A 17,915-nucleotide genomic window follows, 5' to 3' on the forward strand; every position below is an offset into this window, starting at 1 on the left:
GAGCTTTAAATCTAACTAATGTTCATCAGAATGTTAATTCTGCACAGAACTGCCACATCTGCAGCCTTCAGCTGAATTCTAACCCCAGGAACTGCTCCAAGGGGAAAAAGTATTTTTCAAGGGGAAAAATACTTTTCCCCCTGACTCCTTGAACAGGCAAGCTAATACAAACTTCTACTAATACAAAATTCTACTAAATGCCCAAACTTCCCTCATATAAAATTATTTTTGGAGCACAATTTGGCAGTTGAGTAAAACTCTTGTTAATATCCAAATTTGTAAGGGCCAGTTTCGCCCCATGAGTTTTGCAGTTCTTAGATAAGGCTTTCCTTTCTACATGAAGAGTTGTAGATCAATGCTTATTTCTTTAGCAGATTTTCTGCATGGATTAGACTACTTCACTGCATGGATGAGGGGAAGAGGGCAACTAGAAGGATAACAGGCCACAAGCAGTACTATACTGTTGCCTCTAGTTAACCTGATACTCACTTCAGATAAGTCTGATGTTTATGAGTGACCAGGTGCCCTCAAGCAGGGGCACAGGGCAGTGGCATAGCTGTGTAGAACAGACAAAAATGCTGGTACTAGAAAGGCCACCATAGACACAACATATATTAAGCTGGACTGGATAGACAGTTGGGATTTTTGGTCACACATACAGCAGTTAAATTTCATTTTTCATGTACTGTACATATTGGCCTAGAAACACCTCACTGATACTTATCACCATCCTCCGTTAACCATGTCTGTGTTTTCACTGATGTGACACAAATGGCTAATGATCAGGGCTGCTCTTTGGCTCTCAAGACTAAAGACAAATACAGGCTTCTCAGTTTTCTCTGATCCTGCAAATGCTGTATAAAGGCCTGTTTTTCACAAAGTCCACTGTGCTGTAGTGTGGTATCCCTAACAACCAATACTGTGCCTGTTTTCCTCCAGTCTTAATACCTCAGAAACATTTTTGCACTTCAGGGGTTAGGTCTGATGACATGTAAAACATGATTGTTTAATAAAATTATTTGAAACATTTCAGAATGAATGCTTTGTCTGAACTGTATTCCCAGCTCTGTATGTGCTTTCAGTGGCCTCATCCTACAAAGATGAAAACTGGACATGCTTTTTTAAGTCAGTTTGGTAAGAGCTTTCAATATGTAGAATAAATTAATGTAAGTATAGCTTTACTGGCCTTTAAAGGATGGCAATAAACTCTGGAGATTTATATCCCAGTCTGGGTATAAATAAATTCAGATAATCTATTTTAATTTGCTCATAGAGACAACCACAGAATTTCCATTAATGTAATTACTAGTTCATAACCAGCAGTGTTAGCTTTCCATTGATGGAAATAGCCATTACTATCCTTAGTAAAGTGTTCCAACAGTTAACTGCGGTCTTTAGTACTTTTTAAAAGACTATTTCTAATGTGAATGTGCCTAGCCTAACTTGCCAGCCATTAGAAGCTGCTGTGCCTTTATCTGCTACACTGAGGGAGACCCTTTTTCTAACACAATTCTCACATAATTTGGTTAAGACCACAGGAAAAAAATAGCGAATGTTGCTGGGGGAAAAGAAAAGGCAAAAAAAAAAAAAGCTCCTGATATATCATACTTGTCCTATTTAAATTTCTCTGTATTTCTGGAAAGACAGTATGTACTGTATATAGAGAAAAGTAATTTACAGTAATTAACAAAGACTTGTTGACCAAACTTTCTGAGGCTTGGATAGCCCATTACAAAAATGGGGTTGTTACCCAATAATGTAATATGCAAAATGTTTTTCTTATGTTAGTTAAAATTTCTGGAGTGGTTTGTTTTTGTGAAGAGCCACATAAGATTATGTTTTGTGTAACTTTTCCTCACGGGAAAATTATTAGGTACCAAAGGGTGATTCCACAGCAGTTAAGTTAGTGATCAGAGTTCCCACAGTCATCTATAGGAGTCATTACTGAGCTTGCTATGGATTAATGTTCGTTACATCATTCGTTACATGAGATCAATACCTGTTCCTACTTAATGAAGCAACATGGGGAGTCACAGGTGGAAAATGATGTCTAAAGACAGGCTAATCCATTTACAGATCTGATGCGGGAATGCTTTATGAATGGTTTTTAGGGGAGGTGAAAACTTGAGCCAGGCTACCCAAATATTTCTAGCAGGGAGAGGACTGACTGTATTTGTAAAAACATTCCCATCCCAATGTGATTGAAAGAAGTATTACAGGTATTTAGGAAAGCGTGGAGGCCATAAATTCGTCACCTTGCAAGTTTCAAGAAACTGGTTAAGTGGAAGTTGGGTGAACATGCATGAAGGTTACATCCTACTTGTTGGAGGGGACAGGATGTTAGGTGAGAGGGAAGGGGGAATGGACTGAAAACATAAATTACATACAGCGGGCAGGGACTTCTGGCACTCGAGATACCAAGTTTTAAATGGAGCAGTGAATTAAGATGACACTTTGTACTTTGGGTGAAGGAACTCTGGCCAGATACATAATGGAGGTCTCACAGGTGGTAAGTGAACTAAATTCTAAAAGAATAATGGCTCTGCTAATAAAATCACTTCTATTGGGAGCGCCTATTACATGTTTAAATCCTCCTTTTGTACAGAGGTCAGCTTTCTGCAGGTAAGCATGGTGTACCGAGAGGTTCTTGGGTATGTGACCCAGGCTGCGGGGGAAGACAGAAAAGAAACTGCATGAGACTTTAAGCTTAGGTCTAAATCCAGTAGAATTTAATAAATCTATAAAGAGGTTAAAACACTTCCTGGGTTCCTGTCTTTGGAAGAAATAAACAGCATATCTAAGTGGAGCTATGCACACCAGTGCTTGGGATAAATTCATCTGATATTTGAGAAACAGGCCTTGGCAAGGGGACCTGGAAGTAAATCATATTTCCTACTTCATTTGGCAGGCAGTATTTCTCGCACTTGCTATCTCTGAGGCTCCACAAATATGCCAGAACAAGCAGCCTTGCCCTGTTAAGCTACTCTTCATCTGGAGGAGGCACAGGCAGGAGTATCGTGATAAACTAAGAAATATTCCAAGTGTGGCAAGTTGGTCCTTTGCTCAGGTTACTCCCAAATTTTATTTTGGTGTCACTTGGACCTTTCCCATGACTTTCAGGAAGAAAGTGGTAGGGTAGAGGTAGCAGAGGGTAACTTTGCAGAGTCATTAGTGGCTGGACTGGCTGTTTGATACGCTGGCGGTTTTGGGATTGTGTCATGGCTCTTTGCCATAATGTCTCTTTTGAAAATTTTTTGTAACTTTTCTGTTATTCACTAGTTAGTTAACTCTTTCCTAGTCTTTAAAACAGTATGTTTGTACAATTAGGATGTGCATCCTTGAGATAGTGAAATTGAAAACATAAGGCAGAAAAGTTGCTCGTTTAAGGGACTTATCTTGTGAAGAACGTAAACTAATTACAGTTGGCAAACTGAGGAGGGTTGCTGGCCAGCCAGATTTCAAACGCTGATATTACATTTATAACATCTGCTTTTGGACTTCGTGGTGTAGCGTGAAAAGTACTTTGTGCTAAAGCAGGATCCACACCAGTCCTTGTAACCAAGAAATGCCATTTAGCAATAGCTCAAGTGTTTTGCAAGTTGACTTGCAATCCCCGGCTAAAAGGGGAAATCTTCAGCGCTTCGGAGCAGTAAGGTGGTGGTGGTTCTAGACATGCAGTATCCTAGCCTGAGCAGGCATCGTATTCCTTGTTTACATCCTTGCTTATGTTTAGGCACTAGGTCTCTGAGGTGTGTTTATCAAACTTGCTTGTTTTGCATAAACATAAAAAAATAAAAAAAGGCTTGCTTCAGCGTGCTTTCAACCCCTTTCCCTAGACTGGAGAATGAATCGGCAGAGGCCCTGTGTCCCTGCCAGCAGCACACTGTATTTCCTGTCAAGAGGGAGAGGCTGAAAGCTGTCCCTTACAGGCACTGTTCAGGGTGGGGAGGCAATATCTGTCTGCTCCTGTGGCTGATTTCCTCTCAGCTCTTTAATCCCTTGTCTCTTCATTCAAGCTGAGGTCTGCCTCTATTCAGTCAATCTGATTATTCTTAGCAGGTGGTAACATCTGTCTGCTCAGCAGCTGTTTTGAGGGACAGCCATAGTTTTAGTGTGGGGTTTTTTTTTAAAACTGTTTTTTCAGAACACAGATTTTATTTTAATTTTTTACTTTATGAAGGGGAATTAGTGAACCAGGTTGATCAGTGTGATCACAGGTTACCTTAGCAGATATCTCTGATTTTTTTTTTCCTTTCCAGATTGTAGTGAACAAAAATAATGATCCTGTTAATTCAAATGTTAATTGCAAATGAAAGTAAGGGCAAAAGTTCAGTGTGGGATCTGTACTGGATGATTCATTTGGCGCACACGAGCGTGCACGTTCACCAGGTGTGTGTTCTGCACAGGCTTGCTTCGATTCTGGAGGCCACGACTTGCCAGGAGGTAAGTACTTGCCGTGTGCTCACGGTTACTCTCTCAGTTGCAGAGTCAAACCCTGCTTCCCGATGTCAGGGGCTGCACAGCGGAGTCAATGCCATGGGACGGAGTAACGCCTGTGGGGCTCCCCTCCCTCCCCTCTGAACAGGGACCAGTGGGTGGCTCGTGGTCGTCACAGCACCGTAACGAGCGCGGCCAGAGCCGTGCAACGGGTGGCCAGGACAGCTGCTCCCAGCCAGCCTCATCCTTGTTCCCCGGTGCCTCCTAGGCCGGGGATCCGACCCCGGTAGCGCTCTGCACGTGCTTTGTAATTTGGCAAGGCAAGAACAGAGCCTTGGCAGTGCTTTTGCTGTGCGTTTATGTTGCTGCGCACTGATGTTACCGAGTAGCTTGTTCTACTACGTGTGAGCTCCACACAGGCTTGCTCTGGTGGGAACGCCGATTAAATACGCTAACAGAAGCGTATGAGTTAGTGGAAAATTGCTGGATAACCCCCTCCCTGGATAATTGCGCTTGCTTCCACTAACGAAGGTAGAGCAGCGAGAGAGGCAGGTGGCAGAGCTACGGCCTCGGGCGCGAGAGCGGCAGCCGCCGCAGAATGAGCCGTCGAGATGTCAGGTTGCAAGGAAGATGCACAGCTTTATTCCCTGTCTGCAGCCACCCGGGCTTCAAGGACTAGTGGATGTGTTATGTGGCAGGAATTGATAGTGTTTTATGGTACCTATGGGGCAACCACATGTCTCTTCTTGGCCTGGTGCACGCCAGGGCAGTTAGTGCATAACGCAGGCTCCGTACTATAAACTAGGAAAGACTGTGTCGTCCTAGGGAAACCTGCCTCGATGCTGTGCCTGCAACAAGTTCACAAGTGGATCGAGTGAAAACTTAAGCATTTGCATACTTTCCTCTTGTACAGATCACTTCTGCAGTAGGAATGGGCTTTTTGCTTTGGCGACGCTTCGACATTCTCGACAGTCAGCTGCGAAAATCTTTTATCAGTGCTTGCAAAGGACTGCACTGGTACACTGCTCAGATAAGAACCTTTCTCTGGGAGCCTTTATTGAATTTCACATAATAAAGGTGTTTCTGGTCTGTCAGGCCAAATCAGTGGGTGTGGCTTGTGCCTTGGTTCTTAAATTAGTTAATGTTAACCTCAGCCATGTTTTGAGTATGGTCCTGTTTCAGTCACTACTCTAATTTTAATCTTTTAGAGAAGGGTTGACATGAGCTCATGATGGTGCTTTGTCTATTCTTAGCACTTTTCAGATATGCAAGTTCTTTAAGCACAGTAGGTTCTCTCCAGGCTGAACAAATTCCGTTCCCTCAGACTTTTCCCACAGAGCAAGTGTTCCAGCCCCTAACAATCTTGGTGACCCTCTGTCAGAGTTGTTCCAGTTTATTGATGTCTTCCTTCTGTCGGGGACACACACCCCAAAAAAGGGCATGCTATCTAGATGTGGTGCAAAAAGTGGTGAGTAGTCGGGGACAATTACTTCCCTCAGTCTACTGGCCATGCTCCTCTTCATACAGCTCAGGGCACTGCTGACCTGCCTTGCTGCCGGGGCCCACTGCTGGCTTCTGTGCAGCTTGCTGTCCACCAAGATCCCCAAGTCCTTTTCAGCAGAGCTGCTCCCCAACCAGTCAGTCCCCAGCCTGTATCGTTTGCAGGGGTTATTCCTGCCCAGATACAGGACTTTGCTGTTGTCCTTGTTGAGTTTCATGAGGTTCCTGTCAGCCCATTCCTCCAGCCTGTCCTGGTTCTGCCAAATGGCAGCCCTGCTCTTGAGTGTATCAACTGATTCCACTAAACTGCTGTCATCTGCATACTTGACAAGAGTGCATTCCGTCACCTTCTCCAGGTCATTGATAAAGGCATTAGGACAGGTCCCAGGTAGACTCCTGCAGTTCTCCATTTGTTGCTGGTATCCAGGTAGACAATGATCCATCAGCTGCTACTTTCTGAACCCAATCATCCAACAAGATGTTTACCACCTAGGTGTTCACCCATCCAGACTAATGTTCTAACTGGGGTAGGAGAATGCTGTGGAGACCATATGGAAACCCTGTTGAAGTTAAGGTGAATGATGCACGCTGTGCACTCAATCATAGATTCAGTTGTTTTATCAGGTTGGTCAAGCACTATTTTACCCTTTGTAAATCCACGCTTGCTTTTCCCAATCACCACCACCTCTTCTATGTGCCCAGAAATGTGTTCCAAGAGTGTTTGCTGCATGACTGCTCCAAATGCTGAAGAGCCCTTGGGATTCAGCCTAGGAGGCTGAGTATTGCCACCTGCAAGCAGCTATGAAGCTCATGGTTGAAGTCCATTTCCTATTCATTGGTCATCACACTGACCTGTGGTTGCTACCATTCCTCCATTTGCATAACTGAAAGAGATTGTTGCTGTCACTTCAAGGTTTGTGTTCTGCTGATCATGTACAATAGGGACGATGATGCTACACAGCAAAAGTTGTTTTATTTGTTTATTTTTAATTGGGAAATTATATCAGAAAATCAGAAAAATACATCAGAAATCCAATCCTGACAGAAGGCTAATGTTACAACGTAAAGCACTAAGAACATATGCTCAAGCATGGTGTGTTTTCTTGGAAAGGCTCTTATTTTCCATGGAACCTCATTTTGCAAGGCATGGCATAAACAGTAAACTAGACCAGTTTCAAGCAATGCATGAAAAGGAGTTTATTGCCTAGTGGAGCCCCGTCTCCTTTACCAAAGAAGTTAGTTTCCAGTGGATGAGGCAGGGAAGTGGTTTAAGAAATGATGGTCACATGATTAAACTGGTTAATTTTGGTCTGCCAACTTAGTGCTTCTGGGCCAGTCTCTTGCTGGACATGGCTGGGTTGAACTGACAGATTGAATTGAGGTCACGCTCTGTACCTTAATTCTTAACCTTCTCCCTGAATCCTATCTACTCAAGCCAAAGCCTTAATCCTTGGCATTGTTCCTGGTACAGATTTCCGCCACTGTGGGTGTCTGACATTATTCTCACCTTGCCTGCTTCTTTAGGACTCCTTGGTGCTGTAACCTCTGTCCTGTCCCCTGACCATAATTCTTGCTGCTCCCTGGGTAGATGGGTGCCTGCTTTCTCTTCTTCCTGACCTCAGCCTGCCTTGACTGCATCTCTTTTTCTCCTCCTTATCTAGCCAGGCTGGCTTAACCCTAAGCTGCGACTATGTGGGAGCTGTGTCAGTGCTACCCCTGCTACGTTTCTGGTTCTGAGTACCAGTGTCCTCCCTCCTGGGGGCAGTGGTGGTTAAGCCAAACTTCTTAGGTGACTGTTGCCTTCTCAGTTTCTGTTTACCTGGGATAGGGCACGTGGGACCTCTGGTTCCAGTAATGAAAGTATACAGTGACTAACAGTCTAGAAAATGAGTTCTTGTTTTGGTAAATGTTAAACTTACTGTTCATCTGGGTAAGTCTTAAGGAATATATTGAGCATGCTCTGCTGCTCTTATCATACTGGAGAGAAGAAATACTAGCATTAAGAGGAAGCAAAAAATGTTAAGCAACAGCAAAACCTTATGCCAATATTTTTGCACTTACCTTAAAAATAAACTGAAATCTATGTGCTTCAGTAGCTTTTTTTGTCTGTTCTGTTTTGGACTGGAGCTGTGCAAAAATGTCACTGATACCCTCTGATTTACATGGATGTGAATCCAGCATGAAGGCCCTCTATGGGTAATAAAATAAAGCAAGCAAGATGCTTGTGTTCTCAGAGGCCGTCCCTCTTACGTACTTCCTCAGCTCTTTGTTCACATGATTTGTACAGGTTCGCTTTGATGCTGTAGAGGCTATTTTGCTATTCTCATTGTTTTATGAGTTCTATGGTGGAAGAAATCTGGGGAGACACTTATATTCTGCCTCTTGTTTCTGTTTCTATGATTGACTGGCTTAATTCTGCCTATAGGTATGTTGGGGCTGCCAATAATCTCTTTTAAGGTGGGTATGGAGATCACTTGTCTTTGCCTGCCTGCAGACAAAGAAGCTGAGCTTTGCTGCTGTTTGTGCTGTCTGGAAACAGCTTCCCCCTGTGAGAAATACCTCTGTGATGATTACCAAGTATTGAATGTGCAACAGAATTGCTAGTGGTATCCATATCTGTTAATTCAATGTGGTAAAAACAGTCCAGCCTCTCATAGAGTTGCCTCACAAACAGTTCCTATTTGAATTGCTGAAAGAATCATTGAAACGCATGTATTTTATAGAGACATGTGGTGTTAGCCGCGTGCTGCTTTTCCCTCATTTTTCCATTCTGTACATGGTTCCCTTTCCTTTGAAATTTTAGTTTTCTACCTCAGAAGCTCTCTGAACCTTCTTTCCTTCTCTAGTATTCACATTTCAATACCTTCCTCAGCACTGCTAGAGCAGAGTCCTTCACCCTCCAACTTCTGCTATAACTCAATGGTGTCTATTAGAGTTATAGAACTTCTGTTTCTCTGCTACTTTTAAAGCTGCTAGGGACAGTAGGAAAGGTATCTAAGGAGGAAAATAATAAACAGCAATCTGATTTTTTTTCTCTGATTTTTGCAAGGTATCCTTGACTAAGTATTTGCTAAGGTGTAGCAATGAAAGCCAGGATTAGCAAAGTAGCCTTTGGGTAGGTTTTTCTTTGAAAAAAATCTGTGTATCCTTCCAGCTTGGCTGAAACATCTCTTCTGTCTTCCTAGACTTTAAAGCATGCTTTATCTGTATTTTGTTGTAATTGGGTGACTTGGCTGGTCAGGGTTTCTTCCAGTGAAATATAAATGTGGGGTACTAGGTGTACAGAGAACACATGGACTGTGAAAGTTGTGAGGAGAGCTTAGAAAACAAGTTGTTTGTTCCTATTTTATTCATTCAGTCATTTGAAGAGTTACGCTATTTAAAAATCAAAGAGATGGAGAGGTGTCTCTGTGAGATAAAGCACAGCTTTCAGTGTCATGTGTCCGCTCATTTTTCGGGTGGCAAAAGCTGTTCAGATGTGGTAGTGGTGTTCAGGTTTTGTTGATATCCAAAGAGGAAGGTTGGGAAGATGAGTTAGCTGGGACTTCTGCATCTCCTTAACAACAGGATCTGGCATCTGGTTGCGTGCTGAGACTCACTCAACTCAAGACAAGCCTGTGCAATCCTCAGCTGAAGGATTATTTACTGATATTGTAGCATCTGCCTCGAGTAAGTGACTGCGAGAAAAGCTGAGGTATGAAGTTGCAGTTTGCAAACCACATTGTGGTAACTGCCCACCTTCACCTGCTTCCAGGGTTGGGTGTAAGACACTTGACATGGGGTAGCCACCAAAAGATAACTAAAATGTAAATCCATGCCCAGTTTAGTGTGTAACTTCCTCCTAGAGCATCAGGAAGTCAACTGCCTGCTTTTCGGAGTGCAGAGTGCGCGTCTCCTGCTACACTGGAACAAAACCCATGTGTCTTGTAGAAGCATCTTCCTCACAGCATATGCCAAGGGGAGGAAATGTTTAACGTTGCAGGTTGGATAATGACAGAGAAGCACGAAGGAGGCAGAATTAAGGTCAACGAGCAAGACTGAATAAGAGGTTTTGCAGATGAAAGCTGAAAATGTGTCAAGCCCAGATAATTTTCCTGAATCCAGACTGGAGTGGTCTTAAGGCTGTATTGCAGCACCTTCCCTGTACGGACACATCAGCTGGGTGGATTATAGCCCTGGACAACAGTGCTCTGAAGTTTGTTTACTTTACTGACTAGGGATTAAGGTGTAACACCAGTAAACTAGCAAATATTATTATTGATACACAGCTACAGTCAGATTTTAAGAGTTGTGGTATTTTGTTTCTGAACTAGCATGTCTCCAAGTCAATATAAGCCAGCACCAAGGACTCGAGAGCTGCTGCTGCTAGTTTATAGTAACGTTAGTAAATTTGAGCCGTCACAAAATGGGAATCATTCAGGTTAATATACTTAGTGCGGTGGTGTCAGCGATGCTGATGTAAGCTCAAACTGCTCACACTAGCACGGCTGATAGCACTGGCTGTATGAGACATTTTCTTGGAGTAGTGTTGGGGAAAATACTTCTTTTGCAGTTGTCACACTTCCTATCTATTAGTAGGGAGAAGACATGTAGTGATATTAAAGATGAACATTAAAAAATAGAAACATATGGCATATCAGGAATTTATATATCTGTATATAAAGAGATGACCTAAAATACTTGACCCTATCGCTTGCCTCCTGTTAAAAGATGTGAAGATGCTGTCCTGCGGTTTCTGATGAAAGCTCAATACCTCTTTCCTATTGGGACTGGCTCATCCCATGAATGGTGGGAGAAATTGGAGCCCTTGCCGCTCATATTATCCATCTTGGTATTTTATATCATGTGTGTCAGTCATTAGAGTATTGAACAAGGCCATTTCACATCATCCAGATGAGTTCCGAGAAAATGAATTTGTGCTGCAGAGTAATATGATGTTTTGCTTTTATAATGTTGTACATTGTACTGCAATATGATGAAATTCTTTCTTCTTATAATATGGCACCGTTATTTGCTTTTTCCATGGACAAAGGCCAATCAGATGCTCTTTGTTGCCTGTGTAATAAACTCCTTGGTGCTGGCAAGAAAGGAATAAGTTGCTTTTTCAGGACTACTGACCGAGCAGTTAAAAAGCCAGCAACAAGTGCAAGTAAATGTGTTTTCTTTTATATTAAATACTTTTATTATCTGTAGAAAAGCGGCAAACAAACTTAGGAAGCAGTTTTCTGTTTTGTAGTGAGCAGTACCTTTTTGACTAAAAACCCATATGCGTTTGTACCAAGAAAGTCTTCGTGCTCAAGCTTGTCCTTCCAAAATTAGCCCTGGAGTGAGCTGCTTTCAAGGTGGGGGGTCCCTCCAGCTCAGAAGGCAGGCAGGAAAGCCATCGCTGGAGTTGGAGCCGTTGAGAGCAACTGTCAAGTACCAACAAGTGACAAGAAAAGAAAAAAATAACTTTTGCTTCAGTGACCTCCTAGTCTGGGGATCCTCAGGGTTTCACTCCTCTCTGCTTGCAGGCAGATATGGACAATAAATAAATCATACATTGCAGTGAATGCTTGTAGGGTACTGAGGGTGTTACGAGGCAGTAAGGCCCAGTCTTCTGCACGTCATCTGAAGGGGTGCATTTAAAGGCTGTAATTTTGGACTGCTTGATATCCCTATCAGCCAAGGCAAGCATGAGTTCCTTGACAGATCTCAGCCAACGAATACAGATTTATGGTTAATTAGATATTTCATTTAGATTTTTGACCATCTGCTATCCATCATCTGCCAGATACGTGCTTCTTATCTTTATTAATAATGAGTCATGACTTGTTGACATGCTTGTGCAGGACGGGCTGTGGTCTGCCTGGGCTCATTTTGTGCCCTCTGTGGCAGACTTGGGAGCTGCTGCACTTGTTCCACAGAGAAGCAGGTGGATCCAGGAGCTGCCTTGCATCCCTCTCTCAGAGCTCAGGCCTGGCCATGGGTTTTCGAGTGGGGTGTCCTGCCTGAGGGCAAGTGGGATGTAGCCTCGCCGTTAGGTTAGTTTTGTTTCAGAGTTGCTGCTGTGCCATAGGTTGAAAACAAAACTGCTGGAAGTCCAGTAGCTCCAATAGTTTTTTGGCTGTTCTGTTTCAGATTGAGTTCCTGTAACTATCTCTTGTCTCTGCTGGTTTTCTCTGCTTTTATGTTCTTGTAGCTCGTGACCTGTGAAGTTGTCAAAAGAAGCAAAGACAGCTCTTTCATTCTCAGAAGGCACCTCTGTATCCATTAGAAAGTTCAGTTAACTGTTTACGTATGAGATCTAAGCAGTTTTGCTTTATGCTGGCCTGATTTTTCAAATTATTTACTGAGGACCCAAGCTCTCTTAACCTTAGAGGAAGCTGGGGAAGATGACATCTCAAAACTGCCAAAACAGTAATCCCCTTGTACTCAGGTTAAAGGGGTGGTCACTAATGGTGACCTTTAGATGCCAAAATGTAGACCCCCTAAGTGACATTTTAGACATGTTGGAATGTCTGGTCTCTGGCTTCAACTCCATGAAGACGAGTGTCTCCTGTAGGTCATATGGCAGATATCTTGCTTACACTAGTGCACTGTAAGTCTCTGCTGAAGTGCCTGAACTGCTGACCAGCTCTTTGTTCATATGATTTTGGTTCAGTGGCTGAAGGGCAGCATGAGCAGATACTGGGACTACTGAGCTTCAGCTCAGTGAAGGCTATTGACGCCATATATGTATTCATTCCTGAAAGGTTGTGAAGACAGCCCATATAGGAAGGGCTACATATACTAATATCAGAGACACGGAAATCACTCACTATTTACCTTGGAACAGAGAATGGGAGATAATTCAGAGCCAAGCACTGATGATCTGAAAAAGCATGAGCATTCCTGCGCTCTTCTTGTCCTCCCTTCTGGTATGTATTCATTTCAGGGCCAATTAGAATGCCTTTGGCCTCTTTAACCTGCAGGTCTGTAGCGTGTTGTGAAGCACCTCCAGGAGCAAGGAGATACCTACAGCAGAATGGCAATGGGTTTTCAGCTGATAAAGTGTTACTGCAAGTGCCCTGACACAGAGAGTCAACTCACAGAAATATCTACTGTGCTACCAGGTAGGGCTGTGGCAAAGCAGCTCACTAGAGTCGTCATTGGGCTACACAGAGCAAGTAACTGCTAAACCCTGAGCACCTTAGAATATAAGCAGAGAGCCTCGGGGGCTTTGGGTAATAACCTCTGGTTTGGTTTGGTTTTTTTTGTTAGTCTGTCCTACCTAGAAAGGCAGTGGATGACACACATGTGAGTGTTTTGCATTTCCCATTTTTCTCATATTCTTGGTGTCCTCTGTGAGAACGGTGGGGTAAAACGGTACGGTGCAGAGACTTGTTAATATCATCATATGTCCTCCGCAAAGCAGGGAGCAATCTCTCTCTCCACGTGAGAGGAGACAGGAATATTGTTTTTATTTGTAAGATGGTGGGAGGTGAAGTGTTGGAGAACAAAAAGTCTCAGTGTGATAGCATGGACTTAATCCATGCTTAGGAATAAAAGTGAGGGTATTGTACAAGGAAAAAGAAAAACATCTTGGGGATAGCTGACTCAAGCCAACAAACCTCCCTAAACATTAAATCATGTATGAGAAACTCAGAAGTGTTATTTGAAGAGAGATACCTGCCCAGTTACACTCCCTCTACTTCTTATAACAATTATCTATCAGCAGACACCGCAAAGTCAGTACCTCTTTCATTAGAGCCATTGATGTTTTAGGAAATTGCTGCTTTTTTTTTTTTTTATTTGCTGGAGAGTTGCGTTTTATTAGCCAAGACCTAGCAGTGATTGATTCTTGGAAGGAAGGAGTGACATTTGAATAGTTGGAGCTACAGTGACCTACTTCTTGTAATAGCTTGATAAGAAGCTCCACAATGGGTTGTGCTTCTGAACAGCTGTATCTTGCAAAAACATTTGCTTCATGGGAATTTTAATCTCATCTCTGCCCCTTTGTACCTAACTAAATGTGTGAAAAATATAAAGATTTCCCAATGAGTGAGTTTGCAAAACTGCGTTTGAAATGAATTAAACGGTGCAGAAAGTGGGTCCTGACTGACATGTCAAAGCGTGAGAAATGCTGTAATGTCACAGCAAGTTAACTCTCGTTAGGAACGGGGTGTAGAGGTGGCGGAGGTGTGTGTGTCTGGGGCTTGACACGCTGTTTTTGCTCAGATTGCTTGTTTACCTCCCTCTTCTGCCTCTGGTTGGGAAAAGCTCCTTAGCGGCAGGCACTGCTCCTCCTGCCCTGCCTTCCCTGCTCCTCCCTGCCTTTCCTTCCATCCTCATGCCCGTCTCCCCACTCCCTAGTTTCCTGCCTTTTCCTTCTCTCTTAATAGTTATGCCTTCTTGCTGCTTCAAACCCAGACTAAAAATGAATCTATATGCCTTTACTGCTAACTTCAAATCATGTCTTAATTTTGAGATGAAAACTGTTCTAGCATTTTCTCCGATTAAACACACAACATAGAGAAATAATGTATTAAATAGTTTATAGGGAAATTAAAAAAAGGAAAAGCTAAATATACGAAATCTTCAATTTCCCAGCTTCATGGTTTTCTTTTTGGTCAAAGAATGCTCAGTAGATCTTCCTAGACTTAACTTTTTAGTAGTTTAATATTGAGGCTGTTTATGTCAATAACTTACTGCTATGTAACAAATTTGCAAAAGGTTCAAGACAATGATCTTCTGGCTGCTTTTCAAATCAATAGGAAGAAATGAGGCATTTCAACAGTTATTTTTCCATTGAAATAAAACTAAGTTTCACTCAGGAGTAATTTCATGGAAATAGGCTACTACAATTAGAAGTTGCTTAGATTAGTGATGATTCATTTCACAAAACCTGTCCCCGAAACAGAACAGACAAAAATCCCTCTTCCCAATAAAAATACTCCCACAAACAAGATCTTTCTGTTTGTACTTGTTCATTTGAATAGAGAAAAAAATCAATTTGGTGTTAAAGCTTTTCTATTTAGAAAAAAATCCACCCTCAACAGAATCAAGTTAACTAATGGAAAAGCTATTTTTCTGCCAAGAGGCTGCATCATTAAACTGGGAATTAGACAAATGAGATCCTAATGCGTTTTAATAAAAACAATATATTTCTCTCCTCATTCTAAAACCCTGTGGTCTTGCATATTTTTTGTACTTTGGCTACTGGCTATGTGGAGCTCAGTTATAATTGCTCACCCTGTAACTCCTTCTGACACTTCTACCTAGAGCATACTGCATTACAAGAATGTAGATGTGTTCTGAGTGCATGAAATATTTTGTAGTTAGTCTAAAACCACGTTCAGGAGAAATTAAGATAATTTTGAATGGTTCTTCAACCACTGAAAATATGAATCTGCTATGCATTTTACACATATTATGCATATCTTGCTGTTCTGCATTGTTCCATTAAAAATGTGCATTTGGAAAAGTAATGGCAATATGTAGAAATACCATTTCTCTACATAACAGTTCTGTTCCTTGAGTGTACCGAGCTACGTTTATTTCCTGTTGTGAGTAAGACTGAGTGTTATGACTTTTATTTCTTTTACTTGCAGCTAACATTGCAGAAAAAAACACCATTGAAAGCTGAGCCAGATTCTTGTCTCACCCCGGCACCATTCATCTGAGCCCTTTCGCTGAATTTGGTGTTCAGGATCCTTCCTGACGGCGCGTTAACCCCGGGCAGCTCGCTCGCCCTCGGGCCCGGAGCGGGGTTTGGACGCCAACGAGCAGGAGGCTGTGAAAGGCAGGAGAAGCCGCTGAAAGGGGAACTCTCCCATCTTGTGAATAAGTCTCATTTAATTTGTGAGTCGTGTTCAGACATGAATGCCTCCTACGTAATTTTTAAAAAAGTAATTTTTCAGTTTTGCCATCTGTACAAGGGAGGGGATGTGTGCTAAGCCACTCCTAGCTGTGTGAATCCATAGGCACCATCCCCTTCGCCTGTTTGAAATTTCCTCCCCTTTGTCTTCCATTGCTTAAGCAAAGCAGTTGTTTGATATCCCTGCTGCATTTTTGGCTTCCCTGCTTAATGTGTGGTGCTGTTGTGCGTGGGTTGTTTTTTTTCCTAATATGCACAAACTCCTTGGATTTGCTTCCTTCTGTAACTTTACTAGTGTTTCACGCAAGATGAAACTGGAAAGCTTTCAAGTAGAAAGCAAGTCCACGTACTGACAGAGTAACGCGGGTGTTAAACACTGTACAAGAAATGCTAGTGAATTCTTCGTTCCTCTGTGTGGAGCTGGCTTTCTAGGGGAGGAAGGATTTAAAATGCTGTTGCCCAGAGCGAAGTGAGCGAACGTTGTGCAAGGGAAGCTTTGCCACTGCTCTTTCCCATTTCTTGCTTGTGGTTTTCACCTTCACACATGGTAGGTTGAACACACTGCAGCTCCGCATCCCCCACCCTTCCCTACCGCGGCCGTGGCCGCCAACTCCCGGCTGTCGGCGTGTTTCTCGGCGCTATGGCGGGGGTCTGGATGTGGCCCGCTGCTCCGTCCCTCAGCGGGCTTGCGCTCCGCTGGTAGCTGCTCTGAGGAAGAGCACCAAGATGGTGCCTTCCAAAAACCCCTGCTCCTCTCCAAGGAGCCGGAAGGGCTCTGCTAAAGAAGCCTTGGCTGTGTGTGGTGGAGCGTGCTCGTCATTGCAAATATAGTCAGGGCCTGGGCCGCGAGGGCAAGCGCAGCGTGCCGGGGGAGAAGCGTATAGGGCGTGTTGATTCGTCATGTTGGCAGGCTTGGTTGTACACAGTCGGGTGGTAAGCATGGTGCTGGTCTTTCAAGTACTTGCCTGAGCTTCCTGGCTGTTTGGTTTGTGTGGTCGTGTTACTCTGGTGCTGAGAGAAGGTGATGAGTCAAAGCTGAGCAGGACTGGAAGGAAAACCCCAGTGTTCTGCCCGTAGTGCTGCTGGTAGTATTCGTGGATTTCAGTTCACGTAGTACGGGTAGGCAAGGGCACGTACGGCGTCCGCTGAAGAGAAGTATTTCCCGTTATTCACCGGGAGGCAAAACCCAAAGATCAAATGTGCACTCAAACCGCTGCCTGTCCGTGTGACGGAGACACCGAGCACAGCCTTCGGCCACGTCCGGGCTGCCTGCGCGAGCGCGGGCAACACGCAACGGTGGGTGTTAAACACTTCCCCCCGCCGCTTTGCCCTGCTCATGGGGGTGGCGAAGGTCAAAACCAACCTCGGACTTAAGGTCGGGTTGCCGCAGGGCTGCTCGCCCTTTTCTTACTCATCCAGACGACAAGTGCTGCATACCTGATGACGTCACTGCTAACAGAGGTGGCGCTTTGTGACCAGTGTGTGCCAATGTCTGTCTCACTGGGTGCTGGTTGGCAGGTGGACTCCTCTGATATGATTTGTAGTTTCTGTGGGTTTTTTTAGAATCTTTTCTACCTTATTCCCCAAAGCTGCCAGGCTGTGTGAAATAGAACAACATACTTTGCGCAGTGGGTTGTAGAACTTTTTATACTGAGTCAAAGGTGGAGCTCTTGACTTGCTTGGTCTGTCATGCTTCATCTGTCACAATAGGAACAAAAAAACGTTTCATGGTCTTGATTCAAACCAAATATAAGCATGGAAATTGCCCCTTAATTACCATCAATGTCAAGTAATTTTCTCCTATACAGTAGTTATATTTGTTTGTTATGCGTGTTTATTGCAGTCTTCTGGCCAGCGCTCATGATCAATACCCATCAAGGAAGAGGCTGTAGAAAATTCAGGGTCTGACTAGCAAAGCCCAGTCAGAAGTATAGGTTAGTTCACCCTGAGAAATATAACATGATAGTGTTGTCAGTTTTGCTATCCTGTCCTAGGTTCTCAGATACAAAACTGTCTTGAATATCTGAAGGCCTTTAATTTGTGAAATGGTATAAGTATATAAAATTGGTATAGTTCTCGGGATAGCACTGTAATTCCTATTTCACTCATTGTCTTCTGATGCAGCTCTGAACCTCAGGCT

The sequence above is a fragment of the Phaethon aethereus genome, assembly GCF_964289735.1.
Source record: "Phaethon aethereus genome assembly, chromosome: 1".
Classification (NCBI taxonomy): domain Eukaryota; kingdom Metazoa; phylum Chordata; class Aves; order Phaethontiformes; family Phaethontidae; genus Phaethon; species Phaethon aethereus.